Source organism: Mastomys coucha, unplaced genomic scaffold (genome assembly GCF_008632895.1).
Source record: "Mastomys coucha isolate ucsf_1 unplaced genomic scaffold, UCSF_Mcou_1 pScaffold16, whole genome shotgun sequence".
NCBI classification, from domain to species: Eukaryota; Metazoa; Chordata; class Mammalia; order Rodentia; family Muridae; genus Mastomys; species Mastomys coucha.
In genome coordinates, this window is record NW_022196898.1 from 32,304,383 (window position 1) to 32,315,001 (window position 10,619).

The following is a 10,619-nucleotide window of genomic DNA, read 5'->3' on the forward strand; positions in this document are numbered from 1 at the left end:
AAAAAAAAAGTCAACAAGCTGAAGTGCCCAAGAGAGGACACCTTACTCTCACTTGGAAGAAAAAAGAAAGTAATCACAAGTGGGGAGGGAAGGAAGGAGGAACACGGGAGGGAAAGTGGACAGGGTAGGGGAGTGGGGAAGAGGTGGAACCTGATCTGGTATTGGGTGAGGGAAAAAGACTGAAGCCCTGAGAGCCAGCAGAAAAAATGGAAACAGGCAACCTCTGGAGGTAAGAGGTTGGGGGGAACCCTCTAGAATGCATCAGTGACCTGGGAGGTGAGAGACTCTCAGGACTCAAAGGAAGGGACCTTAGATGAAATGTTCAACAGTAGGGGGAGGGAACTTATAGAGCCCACCTCCAGCAGGAAGACAGGGCATCAAGTGAGGGATGGAGTTGCCATCCCACAGTCACATCTCTGACACATAATTGTTCCTGTCTGAAAGAATTACAGGGATGGAAATGGAGAGGAGCCTGAGGAAAAGAAGGTTCAGTGACAGGCCCAAAGCGGGATCCAGCTCAAGGAGAAGCCCCAAGGCCTGACACTATTACTGAGGCTATGGATTGCTCACAAAAAGGGACCTAGCATCACTGCCCACCGAAAGACCCAACAAGCAGCTGAAAGAGTCAGATGCAGATATTTGCACTCAACCAATGGACAGAAGCAGCTGACCCCTGTTATTGAATTAGGGAAGACTGAAAGAAGCTGAGGTGATCCTGTAGAAGGATCAGCAGTCTCAACTAATCTGGACCCCAAGAGCTCTCAAACACTGGACCACCAAACATACACCAGCTGATATGAGGCCCCCAACACACATATAGTAAAGTACTTCCAGGTTTGTGTTTGTTCAGAGATGATGTACCTAACCCTCAAGAGACTGGAGACCCCAGGGAGTTCAGAGGTCATGTGGGGTGGAGGTTGGGGGGATCCACATGGAGACAGGGGGTGGGGAGGAGGTGTGGGATGTGGAGCAGTCGGAGGGTGGATGGGGGGCAGGGAATAGAATATGCAGTGTAAAAAATAAATTAAAATTTTTAAAAATAAGAACTCTTGGTTGTATGTTCTATATCAGATAATACGGAATCCTTTGTATTCATTCTTGACATGCATGTTTTGTTCTTGTGATTGAGTTTATATATTATATGATGGAGTATAGCCCCTCTAACTCTTTTTTTTTTCCTAGATCATTTCTTCTAAATCCCTAACTCTGTCTTAGGAAGTATAGCAAAGTGCCCAAGAGCAGTGTTTAAAATGATGGTGTGTGGAGGCTAATTGCATAGGATGGGCAGGAGAGGCAACACTGTAATACCAAAAGTTAATTACTTTTGCAGTTGTGTTACTGTAAAATGTCTCTGAATTGTTTAATTTTTTAAGCATAATATGTGTAAGGTGGGAACAACACAAGCTGAAAGATGCCTTTATAAACCTCAAAGTGTGGACCTACAGAAGATTTGGAAATGCCTGAGCTCCTTGGCTCAGCCTCGGACAAGAACAGTGACCACTCAAGTCCCAGCCTCTGCTTCATTTTAGCCTAGGAGTCTGGCAACACCCTTATCCGGTAGCTTGTACCCAGTTCCCATGGCTGGGTCCCTGTCGGGCTTTCCGTGAGATTTAGCTCATCTTATACCCAGGTTCTTAAGATTTAAATGCCCAGCTATGCTCCCAAATCCTTTGCTGACTGTGATATCTATCTTTCCGCCACAGTCTTATAGCTTTCTGACAACTGTAACCACTTTCTAGTAGTTTAGATAATGATGCTCTTGTCTTACCATGGCAACTCTCTCAGTGAGGTCCTAGTCCAAAGCTATGTCACATCTGTGCCTCTGTGAAAAGACCATGAAGCTGTAAGTAGCAGCTGTTGTGTGTCCAATCATGAGCTAGGAACCAGGGCACAATAACAAATAAGGGAGCCCGAGATTAGCTTGGAAAAAGAACATGTGCATAGCAAGCATGGGGCCCTGGGTTCAACCCACGGTGCCAATAAAAACAGTGATAGTATTAATAATAAGGAATTGTGAGTCAAAGCCAAGGTTTCCTGTCTGTAGCCATAGGGCCATTAAAAGAGCCTGGTAAACTACACATACACTGGGCCCTTCAATCAAGGGTCTGTTCTGGTTTTTGAGAATTTTGTGTATGTTCATCTGTCTATTTAGTCTATTTCTTGAGAGTACAGCACATACTGCTTAATAAACACAATTCAGTGATAATAATTGAGATTGGAGCTTTTTCTGACTTCTTTGGAGACCATTTTACTGTTGAATGAGGACACTGTCATTTCTCTTTCCTTTAATCTGTCACCCTTTAAAGAAAATACTCATAACAGTAGACTTGTGTTACACGATTAAAATGTTGTAAGTCCTTTGATATATTGTTCCCAGATGGGAGATAGAGAAGAGCATATTTGCCCACAAATCAGCTTGCAAAACCTAGCAAACAAGAGGGTAAAAGAGCGGTGGTGTGCCAATTCTCTGGATGCGTTTATGCAGCTCAACTGCTTGCACAGCATTTCTGTACCTCATTTATTTTTATATTGTCTTTAAAAGGATAGATAAATGAGTCTTAGTGTCTCACTTTAGACCTGGTAAGGAAGGTCTGGTAGGAAAGATGAAGTGAGTGACTTCCCAGAGGAACAATCACATCCAGGGATGGTGACAATCACATCCAGGGATGAACGTAAGTGGGACTGGCCAGTCCTTTCAGCCCTTAGCTCATAATATAGACATCTATCTGAGAAGGGTGGCTAGACCCAGGGAAAGGCTTACACAGAGACTTAGAGTCTATACTTAATATTACTAATGTCAATATTGAGTTCCTGGATAAGTTCAGAAACTTGGACCTCATACCTTCTTATATAGAAAAGCTCAGCCAAATACCTCTCCACCGTGGCTACACGTGGAGAAGACTCAACAAGGCCCTGGTGGGTTGTCCCAGGTGAGCATAGTTACTCTGCCTTGGGCCTGCCGTTGACATCAGCACACTGTCCCATGGTACATGAACTACAAGCACATGTAGTCTGCATAGTTCCTTTGTCTTTGGAGGTCACAGGAATGGGGATGTGAGAGAAAAATAATAGAAGTAGGTTTAGCTATGTCCACAGGAGATGCATCTGTAAAACAAAAGGGTTGTGTTTTTCATAGGGATTACTATGGGTGTAATAAACAGAAGTTCTGACAAATGGTTTCTCTGCTGATGGATCACTTGAGTGCAGAGACTCAGGAATAAACAATAAACAAATCAGTTACTGACAGCATGTATCTTGATGTCTGGTGAAAGCAATGTCTTTGCTCACAATGAGTGCCTGGGGTTTTTCACACCATTTTCTTCATTTTTGCTTCTTGCTGTTTGTCAAGATAGAACGTAGATACTAAACACAGGAATTACTGGGCATGGCAGGATGAGCTACCAGGCAGGTTTTGGCTTCTGCCCTTCTGCTCCTAGACTCACTGTCAATACAATCAGGCACCACACAACGGGGTTGTAGTTAATAGTGGACTACATTCATGGAAGTTTTTATAAGACAGTAATGTAGCTGGGAAGGATGTATAATGTAGCAGTGATATAGTCACCAGTGCTATAGCTGCTCACTATTCACATGTTTGTGGAAGGGCTGGTGTGAACAATCTACCACCTTTTCATTCATCTAAGATCATATGGAAGGTCACTATTAATAGTGCATACTTGATAATTATAGTAAAGAACCATATTATAGACCTATATATTATTTATGCTACATTTTTAATCATCATTTTAGAATGGATTCATGTGTGTGCACATATATGCACACTGTTCTTTGAAATGATAGGAAATCAAAGCTCAGGAACTGGTACATTCCAAAGAACTTAACAGATCCTTCATATCAATCATACATATGTCCATGGCTCCTTTTAAAAGCCAGTAAATGCCTTAAAACTTTGTATTACATTCTACATCTGTTACACCAGCATCAGTCACATGGGATGACTGACTTAGACTATCTAAGTTTGTAGAAGTGTATCCTATAATGTTCCCCAAATGACAGGGTCACCTCGTGCTACATTTCTCAGAACATGTCTCCAACATGAAGTGACACATGACAGCATTTCCTCTGCCTGCTTCCCAGGACCAAGTCAAAGACAGAATCCCATGTGGTTCTGAATCTCATGCTGCCTCGAATCGCATGTGGAAACCAGCTGGGAGGTCCCTGACATCCTGTGCAGACAAATAAGCCACAGATCAAAAGCAGGAGATTTGCATTCAAGGAAGAAGATTCTCAGAATAGTTCCCAGTTCCATGGTGGAACCAAGTAGGTCAAAGCCACATGATTTCATTCCTGCTGGTCTCTGAAGGAAGGAGAAGGAGAAAGAACACGAGTCAGCACATTCTGAGGGCTTTCCCAAATCATCTTTACCAACCATGCCAATGTTCATGGCTTTTTCTAAAGTGTCTGAACTTCATTTTAAAACACAGGAAAGGCATCATCTACATTGTCTATCTTCATTCTGCAGCTCACTCGTTGTATACAACCTTACAACCGCCATTACAAGCTAAAGAGTTTCTCAGGCATCAGGAGAACATGTGGATAAACAAGTTGTTAGTGTCGTAGCACTGAGGTTCACAGTGTCTGGTTGGTTGTGAGAGTCCGGAGGGATTTTCTCTCCTCTGTTCTTATCACTATAGCTGTCATGCTAGATAGGTAGTCTTTGTGGTATCTAGCAAACCCTTCGAAGGATAATTTTCTATGGCCATCTTAACTCTCATGTTAGCTCTTCCAAAGCCCACATAATCCCAAGGGCAAATGGTGATGGAAAGAATTGACCCTAAAGTGGTCAGAAGGCCAAGACTCACTCATACTTGTAAACACAGAATGGAGAACTGGAGTCCTCCACAGTTCTCTCTCATGGGAGATTAACACAAAGGTTCCCTGGGGTAAAGCTGTATCCTTTGATGGAAGGGTTACCTGTATGAGAGCGAATCTGACCACAACCTGCCACTTACAGACTGTAACACAAAGACTATTTAAAAAATATGATGGCAGTGTGAGATTGTTTTTTATCATGGTTTCTTTAAGAAGGATTTTATATTCATAGATTTATCTATTTTAACTGACAGATGGAACAGTACATGTTTCTGTGTACATACTTTGAAATGTGTTCATACTGTGAAAGTCTAGAAGCTAAGTACAGTGTACTTTATTCCATGCACTTATTTTCTTATGGTGGGAATTCTTAAAATTTACTCTTAGCAGTGTTTAATAGGATACATTGCTGTTAACTAGAGTTTTTGTGGTGGTGTGCAGTAGGACTCTTGAACTTATTCCTCCTGATTAAGTTGGTTGTTCCATTCACCAACATTTCTCCAAAGGCCCACAGACCCCCAAACCCGAACTAGCCCTGGAAAGCCACCACTGTAGTCTCTGCTTCCATGTGTTTAACATTTTAAGTGTCCATGTGTAACTGTGTAACATTTAACATGTCTTTCTGTACCTTGCTAAATTCACTTATCATAATGTCCTTCAAGTCCACCTATGTCATCAGAAATGAGGTTTCCTTTAAGTTTAAAGGCTGAATGACGTCATTAAAATGCACACCAACTTGTAAAAACAGACATGTTGATTAATGGGATCAAGTTGAAGACCTCAACATAAATCGACATCCGAACTTTTATAAAAAAAGCCATAAAAACACACTGGAAAAAAAAAGTCAGCAGTTTCAACAAATAGTGTTAGTTCAGTTTTTCCCAACATGGATTTCAGCCCTTTTGGGGATCACATATCAAAAATCCTGCATATTAGATATTTATGTGATGATTTGTAATAGTAGCAAGAATACATTTATGAAGTAGCAATGAAATAATTTTATGGTTGGAGGTGCATACAATTCCTCCACAACATGAGGAACTATATTAAAGAGTCACAGCCTTAGGGAGGCTGAGAAGCACTGAGTCAATCAACTGGATGGCTGCATGTAGAGAATGCAAATAGACTCATACCTATCACCTTGAACAAAACTCAACTCCAAGTGGATCAATTACCTCAACATAAGGCCAATACACAGAATCTGATAGATGAGAAAGTGGGAGATAATCTTGAACTAATTGACACAGGGAAAACCTTTCTTAACAGAACACCAATGGCATAGACACTAAGAACATAAACTAATAAACAGGACCTCATAAAACTGAAAATTTTCTGTATAATAGAGGTGATCATCCTTTGGACAAAGTGGCATGCCGTAGGATGGAAAAAGATTATTATCAACTACATATTCTATAAAAGGCTAAAGGCCTCAAAAAACTGGACATCAAGAGAAAAACTCAATTAAATATGGGGTACAGTTCTAAACAGGGTATTCTCAAAAGAGGAAATAAAAACGGCTAAGAAACACACAAGGAAATGTTTGATGTCCTAAGTCATCAGGGAAATGCAAATCAAAACTACTTCGAGATGTCATCTTACTCCAGTCAGAGGGGCTGGATATATCTGAAAGGAGCTGGAAAGGTGTGCTGAGATGTGCTTTTCAGGACTTGGTCCAGCAATAGATGGTAAAAGCTAACCAGGAGATTAGGTTGCCCGTGATTAGACATGACCATGCTTCTTAGCTGCCTGGGGGCTCGGGGGTAGGTCTCACAGTTTGCTTTCCTCTCTTTCATGTTGATGAAAATGAAGGGCAAGTGATAGTGGATTTCACACATAAAGTGTTCTGGTAATGGCTGGACAACACTGTTAATGCACTTAATTTACCAAATTGCTTCAATAGGGTTAAAAGTGTAAACATTGTTATGTGTATCTGTGACAAAATTTCAAACTGTGCATGAAGAAAAGAACCATCCCAGACAACACAGAGGGAAGATTTGAAGACAGAGGCTGGAGCGCACAGAGGGCTCTTTTTCAAGATTTGCCAGAAACAAGAGAGGGCTCACCTGGGAACCGCTTACCCTGGTAGTAAAGCAAACTGTTAACATATAAGTGATACCTTCTTTGACTCTGCCTTGATAGGGCTGGCTAGTAAAATCAGTGTCAGATTCAGGGCCATCCACAAAGAAGAGAGACTCACATCCTGGGCTTTCTAGATTTTAAAAATAAAGAGCAGTCTGAAGTGTTTCCCTCTGCACAGAAGAAACTACCAGTGTCCTGTGCACAGCCACCACTGTGACAGCCCTCATCCCCACACTGATCTCCAACTTATCCCCAGTCTGCTCATAAGGTAACTAACAAATGTTAAACCAACAGTGTATTACCAGGAGAAACTTTGCTTTTGAAAATGTTGGATTACCGTTTTCTGTATATGATGGTCTAGAAAACGCGCTAGTTTTTCTTTTAGATTTTGAATCTTGCTGTCTGATTGAGCATTGTAGCACTGAATTATGAAATGTTTCCAGCTCCCCCTACACCCTTACCCCACCCCACATCATGAAGACGGCTCTGTCCTTGTTTCTGCTTTTTGGTACCTTATAGCATCTGTCCATTTAACAGCACGTGTCTACTATTTTCTTTATAGAAAGTTTGAGAACAGTGGATTTAATCTCTTTAATTATATGAGACTAATAAACATGTTGATTTCTTAAAAACACTCTATTAGTTCATCTCTTTAAAGAATTTTGTTTAGTTGGGTGCAGTTACTTGCCTCGAATGTGTTGATATTATCTTATGATCTGGCCTAACATCTGTAGGGTATGCAGTGATTCCCCTGTCCAATGTGGACAGAAACTCAGTACTGTTGAGATTTTGAATCAAATAATTGTTTGTTTCTGTATTGTAGTATATTTAATACTGTGCTTAGTCTATGATTACATCTAGAAGTATGTTTTTAGACAGCATCAAATAGTCTCTGGAGAGGATGACACTAGCCTTAAGAATAGTTTACTTATGCCGGGCGGTGGTGGCGCACGCCTTTAATCCCAGCACTTGGGAGGCAGAGGCAGGTGGATTTCTGAGTTCGAGGCCAGCCTGGTCTACAGAGTGAGTTCCAGGACAGCCAGGGCTATACAGAGAAACCCTGTCTCAAAAAACCAAGAAAAAAAAAAAAGAATAGTTTACTTAAAGGATTTTATACTTCTCTCTTATTTATATATTTTATATGATATTTACTTATCCATATTTTCTGATTTTATGTATCCTTTACTTTTGTGTATCAGGGCTTTAGTTTACTTTGTTGACTTAGTATTTTTCTGTTACTAATAGGATATTCAGTATTAAGTCATTCACTCTGGATGCTGCATCTCATACACTATATACTCAGTATTACATCATTCACTTTGGATGCTGCATCTCATACACTATATATTCAGTATTACGTCATTCACTCTGGATGCTGCATTTCATACACTGTTTATTCAGTAGTATGTCATTCACTCTCAATGCTCCATCCCATACACTTTGTGTATTCTCTTTTCATTTTCATCATATTCAAATTATTTTATATTTTTTCCTTTTGACTGATTGTTTGATCCATAGATTACTCTAAAGCAAGTTCCATAATTTTTGAATATTTGTCAGATGTAGTTTTGGTAATGGCTTCTGGTGTAAACCTATACTGGTATTCTTTAGATGATTTAAGTTTTTAAGGTTGTTAGTAATATTTGTTTGGAGTTTTCAAAATACCAATGTCAATAGTCTGTACTGATTTAAAGGTTTATGGGCAACCGTGATCAGCAACTCGAAAGAGGGCTCCTCATGTTTGGTGCTGGTGTTTTTGTTAGATGTTTTTTGACTCTGGGAGGAAACATTGACAGTGCAGAGGGAAATATTAATTTACTTTATACATGTATACTTATACACAAACCTACGTATACTTTAGGTACATAATTAATAGTATTACTCTACATGAATTTTCAGACATCCTAACTGGGCTTTTTTTGTCTTCCTCCTTCTACTGCATTTATCTTCTTTTCTATCACTTTCAAACTCTTCGTTGTCTGTGCTGTTATATTTTAAGTGAGTTTCTTATACACAGCATGTAGTTGGGTTACATGAATTTATCTGTTTTGTTTGAATCAAAATCTAGGTAGTTGTGCTTTGTAATTGTAGTTTTGAGGAACATTGTCTCACACAATAAATCTGTTCTTCCTGTTATGTTGTACAGTAGAATTATATTTACTTATTTTACTCTTCACTGGAATGTTTGGCATCTGAGCTATGAATGCATAGCTCAAGGCTCAGGTGCATGTTTTATGAGAACTTATGTGTTGGAATTCTCCTTTATGGATTTCTATGGTACTGATTTCTTCTTGAATTTTCATCTTCTATGCTTCTATAAATTTGACTTAAAAATTTAAGTTACTGCAGTAGTTTAATTTTCTTACACAATGACATGTTGTTGGGACATTCTGTACTTGTTGAGGATTGATCTTTTGCTATATATTATAACACTAAATATTGTGTCCCAAGACCTGGTTTCCCCCAGAAAGGAGAGAATCTGCATGTACACAAGTGATGCAATATAGCCTTGCCCCCAAAGTTATCCCTGATTGGTGAATCTTTATTCGTCTTTATGCCTACAGCCTAAAGCCGGGCAGAATTGAAATAGGCAAGGTTTGGGTTCCTGGGCTTGAGGTCTGAGGAGAGACCACAAGGAGAGAGAAGGAGAGAGCAACACACCACGGGGTAAGGAATCCTAAGAACTTGCATGTGGGCTTGCCAAGAGGAGTAAGAGCAGCCCATGCCAAGTCACAACTCAAGGTTATTGATAAGGAAGTAGACAGAATAGCACAGAGGGTAGATATCTGTCGAGCTTTACTGCTGATTAAGGCTTATTATAAATATAAAAGTTGAGTGTTTTCTATCTGGGAACTGAATGATCAAAGGCAGTTAGAAACCCCTGGTAGAGATTAAATATCAACTACAACACATACTCACCATACAGTGAAAAACCAAAACATCATTTCTTAAGGAATTGAGTAAAAGAAAAAAAATTACAGCAATTAAGAGGCCAAATAGTTTTACAGCTATACATGGAAACATTCATAACTCAAGGTAAGTAACAACCCACTAAAGGCAGGAGGGGAAACAGCTTGAACTTTTCTACCCCATTAACTCAACAGAAGGCGTAGTCTGCTGGCTCCACTGTGCGCCAAGTGTTGCTGACAAGCTACAAAGGGAGCTTATGGCTTGAACAGTCAGCACAAGGAAGATCAACATGATTTCTCCCTCTGAGCTCAAGTATTCAGTCTGGATAGCCAATTCCATCACAGCAGTGACATCACTTCTGCCTTACAACAGATATACACCAGCAAGCAGGGGTATGGAGAGTCAGGCCCCTCCATTGTCTGTCCCAAATGCTCCTCAATCAGTGCTTCTCAACCTTCCTAGTGCTGTGACCCTTTAATACAATGTCTCATGTTGTGGTGACCCTCAACCATAAAATTATTTTCATTACTACTTCAATAGCTTTCACCTTGCTACTATAGTGAATCATAATGTAAATATTTTTTGGAGACTGAAGTTTGCCAAAGGGAGTTTGGATCCACACATCTCAACCATTGTTCTAGCTGACCTGAACAGCTTCCAGCCATGTGTTGGATAAGTTGGGCTTCTTATTCTTTAAGGCAGTAAGACTGGATTTCCTAGATCAAGTTGAGCTATCATGTAGGAAGAACTAGAGTTCATTTTCAGGTTAAAAAAAAAAACGGGACAGCTGGGCGGTG